Consider the following 11,111-nt stretch of genomic DNA (forward strand, 5'->3'; position numbering starts at 1 on the left):
CATCCCAAAGGACTTCATCAAACTAATTATGCGTGAACAAATTATGCATGCAAGTGTGTATATGAATGATAGAATTATTACAAAACTAAGAAATAACCAAATCATGCATTTGCAAAATGAGTTGAGATATGTAAAACACACATTTTTGAAAGAAAACATATTAATAAACACACAACCACAGATGTGATGCATGGTCAATATGAAAAACAAAAATAAATTGTACTGATAATGTTGTTTTTCCCTATCACCATGATAGACATATATAAACACATATAAGTGACTAACATGTAGGCGATTAGGGATATATACATATCTATATAGGAGTACCTACAGATATGTGAAAATGAAGATGTTATATGGAAGCTGAGGTAATAAGTGTGTACAAGTGAAGTAAGAATAGAGGTAAAAGGAGAAAGCATAGATAAAGTAGACATAATATAACCACAATAATATTAGATGAGAGCCCACACAAATATCAGCACAAGGTCAACCTTTCCTATGGGGAAAAAGGTGTCCATGAATAAAGAGAATGAAATACTAATGCAGAGCCACATTGAGACTCTGTCTAGTTTTTCTGAGGTGACTAGTAGATTTTTCAAGTGTTTGTCTAGAACGTTTGATTTTCTATTAACTCTTAGTTGATTTTCTTGCTATTAGTTTGCTATACTTCCTCCTCTTTTTTCAAATATGATTGTAATTTAGTTTTCTCGTTAGCCTTGTTACATGTGAAAGTGTATATATGGATGATAACATTATTACAAAACTAAAAAATAACCCAATAATGCATATGAAAAATGAGTTGAGACAAATAAAACACATTTTGATAGGAAAACATACTAATAAACAAAAAAATGCATGGTCAATAGAAAAAGCACCAATTATTTGTACTAATAATCCTCTTTTTCTTGGTGACCATAATAGAAACATATAAAAAACATATAAGTGATTAATATGTAGGTGGTTAGGGATATATACATCTTTATGTAGGGGTACTTATATGTATGTGAAAATGTAGATGTTATATGGAAGTCGAGGTAGTGCGTGTGTCGAAGTGAGGAAAGAGTGGAGGTAAAAAGAGAAAGCATAGATAATGTGGGCATAATATCAACCCAATAAGACTAAATGAGATCCTAGCCAAATATAGACACAAGCTCAACCTTTCTTATGGATAAAAGGTGTCCATGAAGAAAGAGAAAGTAATATTATAATTCAAATATATGGACTTCAAGATAAGATGCTATTGCTACCCAAATTTGTTATGGATCAGTATTTTGTTGTTAAAATTTGCAAGAAATACCATCCATGGCTAATTTTATTTGAACACCAAAAGAAAAAAAAATATTTCTTTTCCATTTACTATTAGAGATGTGACTGTGAAGAACAAAACCCACCTTGAAGAGTTTGTAAAGTATTTAAAATACTTTAACTTTAGTGATGTTGAAGTTATTTAAGGCTTTGATTCATAAGCTATATTTTTGATACACCTAGCTAGATATGAAAATTTATTTACAAGATTTGTCAATGAAAGTGAAGAGAGTCACACCTACACATTGAGAAACCAATAATTGCTAATACACATTGAGTAAGTTGATGGAGAGACCAACACTAGTATGGGGGGAAGATACAAGCATAGAAGCAAAATGCCCATGGAGGAACCTCTCACCTCCACACCTAAGACTCGCCCAATTTCATCTTCTACTCAAAGGAAGTGAAAAAATAGGTGACGTGGAAGAGTGAGTAATGGTGGGCTCTCATGTGGTATAGATGAGGAAGATGTGACATCCCTAGTTATATTTTTTCTTATGAACTTTATGTAAACATTTCAGGCATTTTGTAATTATATATATATATATATATAGGCAAATTTTTGTGACTGGTGATGGATCTTGCTTGGGGTGCTTAATTTGCTTGCTGCAGAAAATTGGACAAACTTGGGATAACCATTGAGGGATGGTGGTTGAAGTGTCTAAGAATTTGGTTCTTAGAATGTATGGAGTACAAAAAATGATTTACGAACTACAAAAAATAGGACACAAGCCCATATTTTTCTTCGACAAGTGAAAAAGACAAATGGCACAAAGGATTTAATGGAGGAGGGAAACATAAGAGTGGAGAAGGAAATAAGATGTGACAAAATTTAATTGCAAGTGCAGGATGTTTAGGAAAAGGTTGCATGATCACTGAGATAAAAATAAATAAAATAGTAAAGGTCAATGGACGAGAAGGAGAGATCGACTAAAAAAAGGAAAAAGCCAGTAGAAGAACAAGATTGACTAGCACAAGAACACATAGTGGATATTCATAGAGTAGCCAAAATTTCCCACAAAATAAAAATGACAAGTGGACAACGCATAACATTTTTCAACATTTAGCATTTTAGCACTACAGAGAAGAAATAAGAGAGGAAGCCTACACATACTTCGACGAAGATCCATGTTTATAGACATCTACAACAATGCACAGGGGATTTTGGCTCGTCTCAAATGCAGATATCTTAATTAAGTATTGGGAGAATGAGAAGGGAATCCAGTAGGTGGGTATAATATCTCATTGATCTGCAGCTCAAGGGTGGATAGGGGCTTCTCTAGAGTCCCCTGACATCTTAGTGTGGAGCATTATTTTGAAGATTCTTGGTAAAGGAAAACCCTTTAATCTCATGCACTCATTTTAATTATTCTGGCAGAGGATTATGGATTCCCATTATTGGATGGAATCTTTGTGATATATATATATATATATATATATATATAATTCAAGGTGGAGGTAGCAGGAATCTCGATTCCTTGTGTAAGATCTAGGGTGACAGAAGGAAGTAGCTTGGCTACAGTTGTATACAATTGGCTGGATAGTGCAGTTTCCAACTCTGTAATCCATGTTTTGTTTGAATCCAAGATAAGTATTTTCCTATGTAATATCTATTATTCATTTGTCTTGATGTTTTTCAATTGTTTTTGTACTAAGTAAATGGACATACATAGCTTCCTGTTGTTAAGGAAATGAGCTCCTGATATGGATGCTACATTACTACTATTTTTTTCTTTATATTTGTGTCCTCTACATAGGCAAGGTGCACACATCTAGAAACATCAACATGAATGTTGTCCACAATAGTTGTCATAGATTAACCTTAAGTTCATAATAATCATTCTTCATAGAGGAATTTCAAACATAAGTGTTATTTTAATCTTTGTTGCAAGAAAGATAGTTATTTTTTCTGAGTTTAAAGATGTAGTAGTTTAAGAACTATTTATATATTTGACTAAGGTGATAAATGCCTCAATGTATTTTATATATGCTTCATATACATATAAATATTCACATGGGTGTTGTGTTTGTTGATTATCATGTGAATACCCGGTGGACATATTAAAGCAACGAACACAACCTTTCATAAAATAAGTCTGATCCCATTGGCTAGATTTCAAACATGCATTGAATTCTTGGTGATGCTAAGAACCAAAAGGCTATACCAGAATTCCATAAATTTCTCATGGAAATAGTGGTTTGAAGGGTATCAACCTCAAAAAAATGTATATAACGATTTATAAAACATTTAATTTGGGCATCAAAATGTAAATGGATAACATGTAATCCATAACTTATGAAAATATGGATATCATATTGCTACGTAACACTGTTAATAATGGTGTATAATTCCTAAGTTTATAACTACGATATGAGTTTAAAATAATATTGAAATGTCCATGTATCACCAAAATTAAGTTGTAGACCTATGACGAGAGGTTGTGGTTTTCATACAATGAGTTCATATGCATACAATTAAATGGTCTAGGTGTGGTCTATGTGTAGGCAAAAGCACTCCACAAGTAAATTTCTTCCTCCATGTATATTTTAATCCACATCGTATATAAATATATTGATAGGAATGTGACCTTTGCCAATTCCTTGTTGAATCTGAGCTTGTTGTTCAAGTTTCAATATGAGTATGGTGTATGCATATGGAAACCATTCACTTTATATATATGTGGTTCCATGCACCCCTAACTTTAGCTCTATGTCACCACTCACAACATAACTTGGGCTATTCAGGAAAAAGGAGGTTTTTTATTTATACTCCTTGTAGTCGTTGAATATGCACTTTATAAACTGTATGGTGAAACAATGTAATGAAGGCATGTTGGAATTAATTTTTCATTGAGTCAATGAGTGATATACAAGTATTTTTTTATGATCACCACCATAACTATACTTCTGCAACTTGTCGTGTAAAATAGTGTTAACCCCAATCATGGTATATATATATATATATATATATATATATATATATATATATATATATATATATATATATATAAATCAAAGTGGTGCATTATGAATAAAGGTACCACATGCCTCAACATACTCCTACGTCAATATAGGGGGTTATGTCAAGTGGGCTGCGTGTGGAAGTAAGGTGAAAAGTGAAATTTTGAAATGAATAAAAATCGAAAGATTCTAACTTAAGATTCTGGAGTCCAAATTGGACCAAATCTATATCATTAGATTTGTCTCGCTAAGTCACACATGATGAAAATATCCATGTAATTTTTGAGGTAGTAAAGGAACCTCAACAAAACAATTACCCTGTCACTCTAAATGCACCTAAGAAGTTGGGTAAGTATAGTGAATACTTCACTGAGGTTAACGTGGGGTGTTTATAGGTGGTATCATAGTATCGAGGTTTAACACTTGGACTGGATGGGCTCTATCATGGGCAGGTAACAACAGGTTCCTGTAAAGGTGTTGCCTATTAATGTTTAGAAAATTAACTAAACTAATGTTGAGTTAAAATACAGTTTGTAATTAATTAATTGAATTCATGGTTGATGCATATTACCTTGTGAATTGAGGATGCAACATGGTATTAACAATTGACATGACTTTATTATCATTGTGTCAATTAACAACTTGTGTTGACTAATATATTTTTTGTTGAGCATGCATGCAGATGTGATATTACATGTGGCTTGATGTTGATTAGTATTGATACACTGACATGGTTTGTTTTGTTACAACTAGCCACAATGGAATTGCCATGAAACCAAGATGGTGGTTATGATTATGTTTATTTATTTATTTATATCAAATGTATATAACAATTGTGCATGATTGGAAACATATCACAAGCATTACAGGGATAGTAAGATGCAAGGAATGAGGAGCAGGGATGGTTCAATACAGTTCTAATAGGTAACAACATGGGCGTGAAGAAACTTTAGTGGAGAACAGGGGAGGGGAAAACTCTCTTGATTGAATGGATACCTTGAGAAGCCTACAAGATGATATTAGGAGTTGTAAGGTAGATAATAAAAGGCTTGTAAGAGCTAAGGAAAGGAAAGGTAAGATGAATTATATTGAAAATTATTTCTATCTTGCAAAGATAGTATTAGTATGAGTTGGGGTCTAGTGAGAGAGATATGTTGAGACCTTTGGGATCATAAGAGAGAAAAAATGTGGTCAATGGTATCAGGTCCAGGAAGAGCTACTAAAGAGAAAGTGGAGGTATTGTGAGAGGGAATGCTCCATTGAGTACCCTGGAGGGAATCACTAGTACTTTGGTGCACCACTCTAGTAGGCCTTCTAGTTCTACTACGAGGAGGCATCATTGCCCTTATCACCATCGTCATCATCATCATCATCATAGTAAGAGAGGTGAATATCACATTCGCAAGGAACTAAATAAGTCCAAAACACCCAAATTTAATGGGGAAATAAAGAAATGAGAAGATGTAGAAGCATGGTTTCTTGGTATTGAAAAGTTATTTAGGATTAATGGTTACTCTAAAAACATGAAGTTAATGGTAGGCACCTACAGTCTAAAAGGAAAAGAAAAAATATGGTGGAAGATCTAAAGAATGTCAATGGTATAACTAAAGAGAGGCTAGCACGGGGTGACTTTCAGGATCTCTTTAGATACAAATAATTCTCATACAACTATTATGATAGAAAGGCGAAAGTGTTTTATGATGTGAGGTTGGGGAAAATGACAAATGAAGAATACACCACCATTTTTTGGAAATTTTCAAAAGATGGAAAAAGTGAAATGATTCATTAGCAGGATTCCTTTATCATTTAGAGACCTAATTGATAGGCATGAGCCTAAAAATTTAAAAGATTCCATTAAGAAATTGAAGCATTGTTATGAGCAAGAAAAATGAAGGCTAGAATCCAACGGTGAGTGGAAAGCAAAAAGCAGCGGAAAGGATAAAAGGATGAGGCTTAAGAGATTGAAGATAAGGAAGGAAACATGACCAGAACTAATTCAAGCTGAGTTCAACAAAAATTTAGTTTAATTGAGAAGGGTCATGCACATTAGCTTCCAAATAGAAACACAAACATGAGGCCAAATATCCTTTGTGTTGTTGGACATGTGGATGATACCACTGGAAATGATACTTCATGCAACAGAGAATTGTATGTCCAAATATTTACAGTGGACAAGAGGTTCATACCATGGGAGACATGGCACAACGTTTGCCTAGGATTTATGTAGCAATGGATAATTGTCAAGTAGACTACCAGGCATCCATTATTCAGATGGAAGGTAAGTTATGTAATCAAGTTATTTGTATTTTTATGGATCCTAGTTCTAACTACGGTTACATTAGTGCAAAGCTTGAAGAGAAATGTTAGTTTACCAAGGAAGCACATGAAGAATTATGGTTGTTTTAGTTATCAATAAGGACCAAGAGAAGAGTAAGCCACTAGGTGAAATCATGTGCTTTTGAGCTTCAAGGCATGCCAATGATATCAAACCTATAATGTGTTTCTATTGGGAGAGTACAATATGTTTTTAGGTATGGATTGGTTGTATAAGAATCATACCAATTTTGAATGTTATTAAGAGGGAATCAAGTGATTAGATGAAATTGGAGAGAGAAAAATATTGTAGGGTAAGTAGAAGCCTACTGTAATAAGGAAAATTACATCCATGCAGGCCAGGTGAGATCCTTTTTCTCATTTGATTCTCTGTTTTTGAGCTCATGTCTGTAAAATCATTTTGAAGACTAATAAAGCGGTCACACTGGAAGGTAAGGACCCAGAGAGGTAGCTAGGAAGTCTGGTGAACTCCATTATCAAATTGTTGTTGTGTTGATGAATATGTTTATGTTTCAATTTTCTTTTGGGTTTATGTTATTCGCAATCTTTTCGATCCATTGCACTAAGTAACATAAGAAAACTTCACATAAAGTCTATAATACCTTTTTCATTAATGAACCACCCTTCGTAACCTCTTCTGATGCCTTAGTCTGAGACTCTTCTCGATAGTCAAATAGGCAATCCTTTCAAATTGTTCGACCTCTTTCACAATGCCCCAAACCTTGCATATATAGCATGTAGGGTTAGGTTTGCCAAGTCCATCGTGAGTTCCCTTAGGAAAAAGCAGTGATGTTTCCATGCTTTAGTGCTCTTTCCCATTTGCATACTCCATTAGGAATTAGTAATTCCCCTAAATAGGACAACTTCTGATGTTTCCCTTCTTTTATGAGCTGACATGGAAGAGAATCTAGGGATATTTTCTTAGTTAATTCGCTCCTTTGACCCATAGAAACTGATGTAGGGTCACTAATGCTATTCCCGAGGTAGCAAGTAGAGTTATCCTAGGCACTAACACACCCTTAGGCTTGCTGAGAAGCTTTATAAAGGAGGTTGATAGTGTCTAGACAACATTAGATTGAGAACTAGGCCTATGAACTTGGTCAGTCCTCAGTCATCATGTCTTTGTCCTCTTAGTTGATGAAGAGGTCCTTTTCCTGTATAACAAGGAGGCCATATTTGACATGAAACCCATGAAACAAGAGTGCAATGGAGGACTCCATGACATGGAGAGACATAAATTGGAAACATATCTTAAATATTTTTGAATGGATAAGTAGCCAGCTAAAATGCTACAAATTAAACTAGCATAAATATTAATGAAAATGTATGTATGAGGTAATGAATTTGGGTGCTCATATGTAAATTTAAATATATGAAATGGATACCTAAAGGTAACCTTGAGTACTTTTTCTAATGCATAGAGTGGATGCATGGTCGTTGGCATGACTCTTGTTGTATGGACACATATGAAAGTAGATCTTGATATAATTGAAATCCAATTATGTTGTATACTAAACCTATTTTAATAAATCCATACCTAAACGTAACCTTGAGTACCTTTTCTAATTAATAGAATCGATACATGGTCAATGGCATGAGATATGGTGTAAGGATGGATAAGGAAGTATAGTTGGCTATAATTGAAATATAATTATGTTGTATAGTAACGCTATTTTAAGAATCATACCTCTTTAAGAAGATAATATCCTTGGATATGGAAGGTGCAAGAATGTACTTTCTAAGTGAAAGATAATGTCATGTACATGGTAGGTTTTGTAGAAGAAGTGAAAAGTCTACGCATGTCATGATTTTCATTGGAGCAATAGTAAAAGCACTCAAAGTTGAACTACTTTTTGTTATGTATGTGATAAGGCTATGAGAATTATTTTAATTTCCATTAGAAGAATTGATTGGATGGGATATTGATTATCCCTAATAAGAGGAAGAAGCTTAAAATTGTAGAGTTTATAAACTCTTTTGTAGGTGTAGGAATTGTACATAAATGATCATGATGACCAAAATAATAAGTGTTAGTCAGGATACTAATTAAGTTCATTGATCTTGCTAGATTAAAAAGAGTGAAATATGAGGGCTATGTTTCAAGTAGTCATTTGGATGGAACATAAGAATAATTTGTCATGTGAATAGAGATGTGAAGGAAAGGTAAGCATATGTGTTTTAGCATGCCAAAGGCAGTTGCACCATTTAAACATTGGTTAAAATAGTGTGTATGCATAGGAGTACAAAGGGGATGGATCCCCTAGATCCTTATAAAAGGAAATTTTGGCTCATAATCACATTAAGGAAAAATATAAACAATATCCATAAATTTGAGTGCACATATTAATATTTTGATGTTTTCAGTGAACTTGTAAAATTTCCCTTCTTGAGTTGAATGTGGGCTTGCATCAAAAGGATGGATTATCCCCGTAGATTTGGAGGAAAATGTCATCATGAGGAGAGAAATTGTGATTCCAAAAAATGAGCAAACATGGAGTAGCAACAAGAAAGATTCCTGACTTCTCACAAATATCTTTCAAAATAGTTGAATTTAGAGGGGAAAGGTATGTCAAATAATTTTTATAGTAGTAGTAGTTAGAATATGGTTTCCATAGAGATGGTAGATAAAGTTAACCTACATAGTGATAAACATACCCATGCATACCTAATTGTATGGTCTAAAAATGGGAATGAAGAGAGTGTTGAAAAAAGGTGTTTGATCAAGTTTTCTATAGGAAATTCTAAGTACAAAGATGAAATATGGTGTGATTTGATTCCAATGGATGCATGCCACATGTTGGGGAGTCCATGGAATTATGATAAAAAAATTGATGCGTGATGGCGAGTAGAATACATTTACATTTTGGAAGGATGGATCTAAAGGCATCTTACCACCCCTTCAAGATGAAGGGAAACCTCAAAATATGTTATCTAATTTAGAAAATTTGTTAACTGAAGGTAACAAGATTCTTCTACACGTCAATGATGGAAAGAAAATAATAAAAAGACATACTAATACCTAATAAAGCTGCAAATGTAACAGAAGAATATGCTAATGCTATACCAAATGAGTTACCTAATGGTCCTCCACCAAAGTAGGATATTCAACATCATATCAACCTAATCCCAGTAACATGTCTACCTAATGAAGGAATATATACAATGATCCCTACACAACATGTAGAGCTCAAAAAACAAGTGACATTAATATAGCTCATTTGTCTCGTAAATATATGTTAATATATTTTGGCTAAAATTCTTTACATAATTCTCATGAAAGAAAAGGGTAAACCTTTTGTTTTTAATTATTACCATATATGATCCAAAAATGGATCCTGGATAAACCTCTAAGTCTAAAAGACTTCATGCGAGAGGTAAAAGGTGCCAAATGGCACAAATCCTTTGTAAATCAGAGGAAAATCAAAATCGCAGGCTGCTCTCAGAAATAGTCTCATTGCAGAGATCTCCTCATTTTGAATCCAACACAACTTAAATGGGCGAAAACAGACTATACTGAAAATTTCATTAGAAAAGGAGGCAATTTCATTAAATTTTGAACTATACTGAAAATTTTGATTTTTTTAGTATAAGCTCATGGGCCAATCCAGAGCTGACCCATGGTAGGCCGGGATTGGGCCATGTGGCCATGTTTGAGCGATCATCATTAAATATCACATCAAAATTATTTCAAAGGGAAGGGCCTTGGGTCATCAGCGATTGCGATAAGTGATTGCCACTTTATCGCATCACACAAATCCATGGGAGAAGGACTAGTGCCCCGAGGCCTTAAGATGTGCGATGGGCTGATTGTGATGAGTGCATTATAGCCGTCGGATCGGTAAAGGGAAGCAACGGTCAAGATCTGATCGTTGATCGGCGATCGGGGAAGCTTAAGGACTACGGGCCATGGAACCGACGATATGTCGATGGGTCGATACGCCGATATGTGATAGCACCGATCAGAGTGATCGGAGATCGGATTGGAGCAAAGCCAAAAGGGAGGATTAGGCCTTTAGACCGTGTGAAATTGCTATTTGCGACGAATGTGCGGACCCGATAATACTATAAACCATATTGTATGGATCTTGAGATCCCCCAAATGCCATTTTTCAATGTATTCACACATATTTCATTATTTAACAAAATACAAAGGGGCAGGCCAATTGCGACTTACAATAGTGACCTACGGGCGGTTCCGATAGGAAAATAAAGCACTGTTATGAATATTTCAAGTCCAGGATGAACAGTGTTCTGCGGATTTTCCCGTGTTTGGCAGTGTTTCTCTGTGTAAACAAAAAACGACTGCTTAGAGGAATTTTAAGCACCGATTGCCCTGTCTGTTACCAAATAGGTGGCATCCATCTCGGGAAGTGTTTAGCAATGATTGCTAATGCTCAAAGGAGGAAAATGAGGGGATAGCGGGTTGAAGACAGGGAGCCCGAGAGGGCAGATAGACAGGCAATGCCGATTTGGCTTAAGAAGCCATGAACAGAAGGTTGTTGCGGTTGTTG

The sequence above is a fragment of the Pinus tabuliformis genome, chromosome 3_2 (genome assembly GCF_031772625.1).
Source record: "Pinus tabuliformis cultivar Carrire ecotype Pingquan chromosome 3_2, CPIR1, whole genome shotgun sequence".
Lineage (NCBI taxonomy): Eukaryota > Viridiplantae > Streptophyta > Pinopsida > Pinales > Pinaceae > Pinus > Pinus tabuliformis.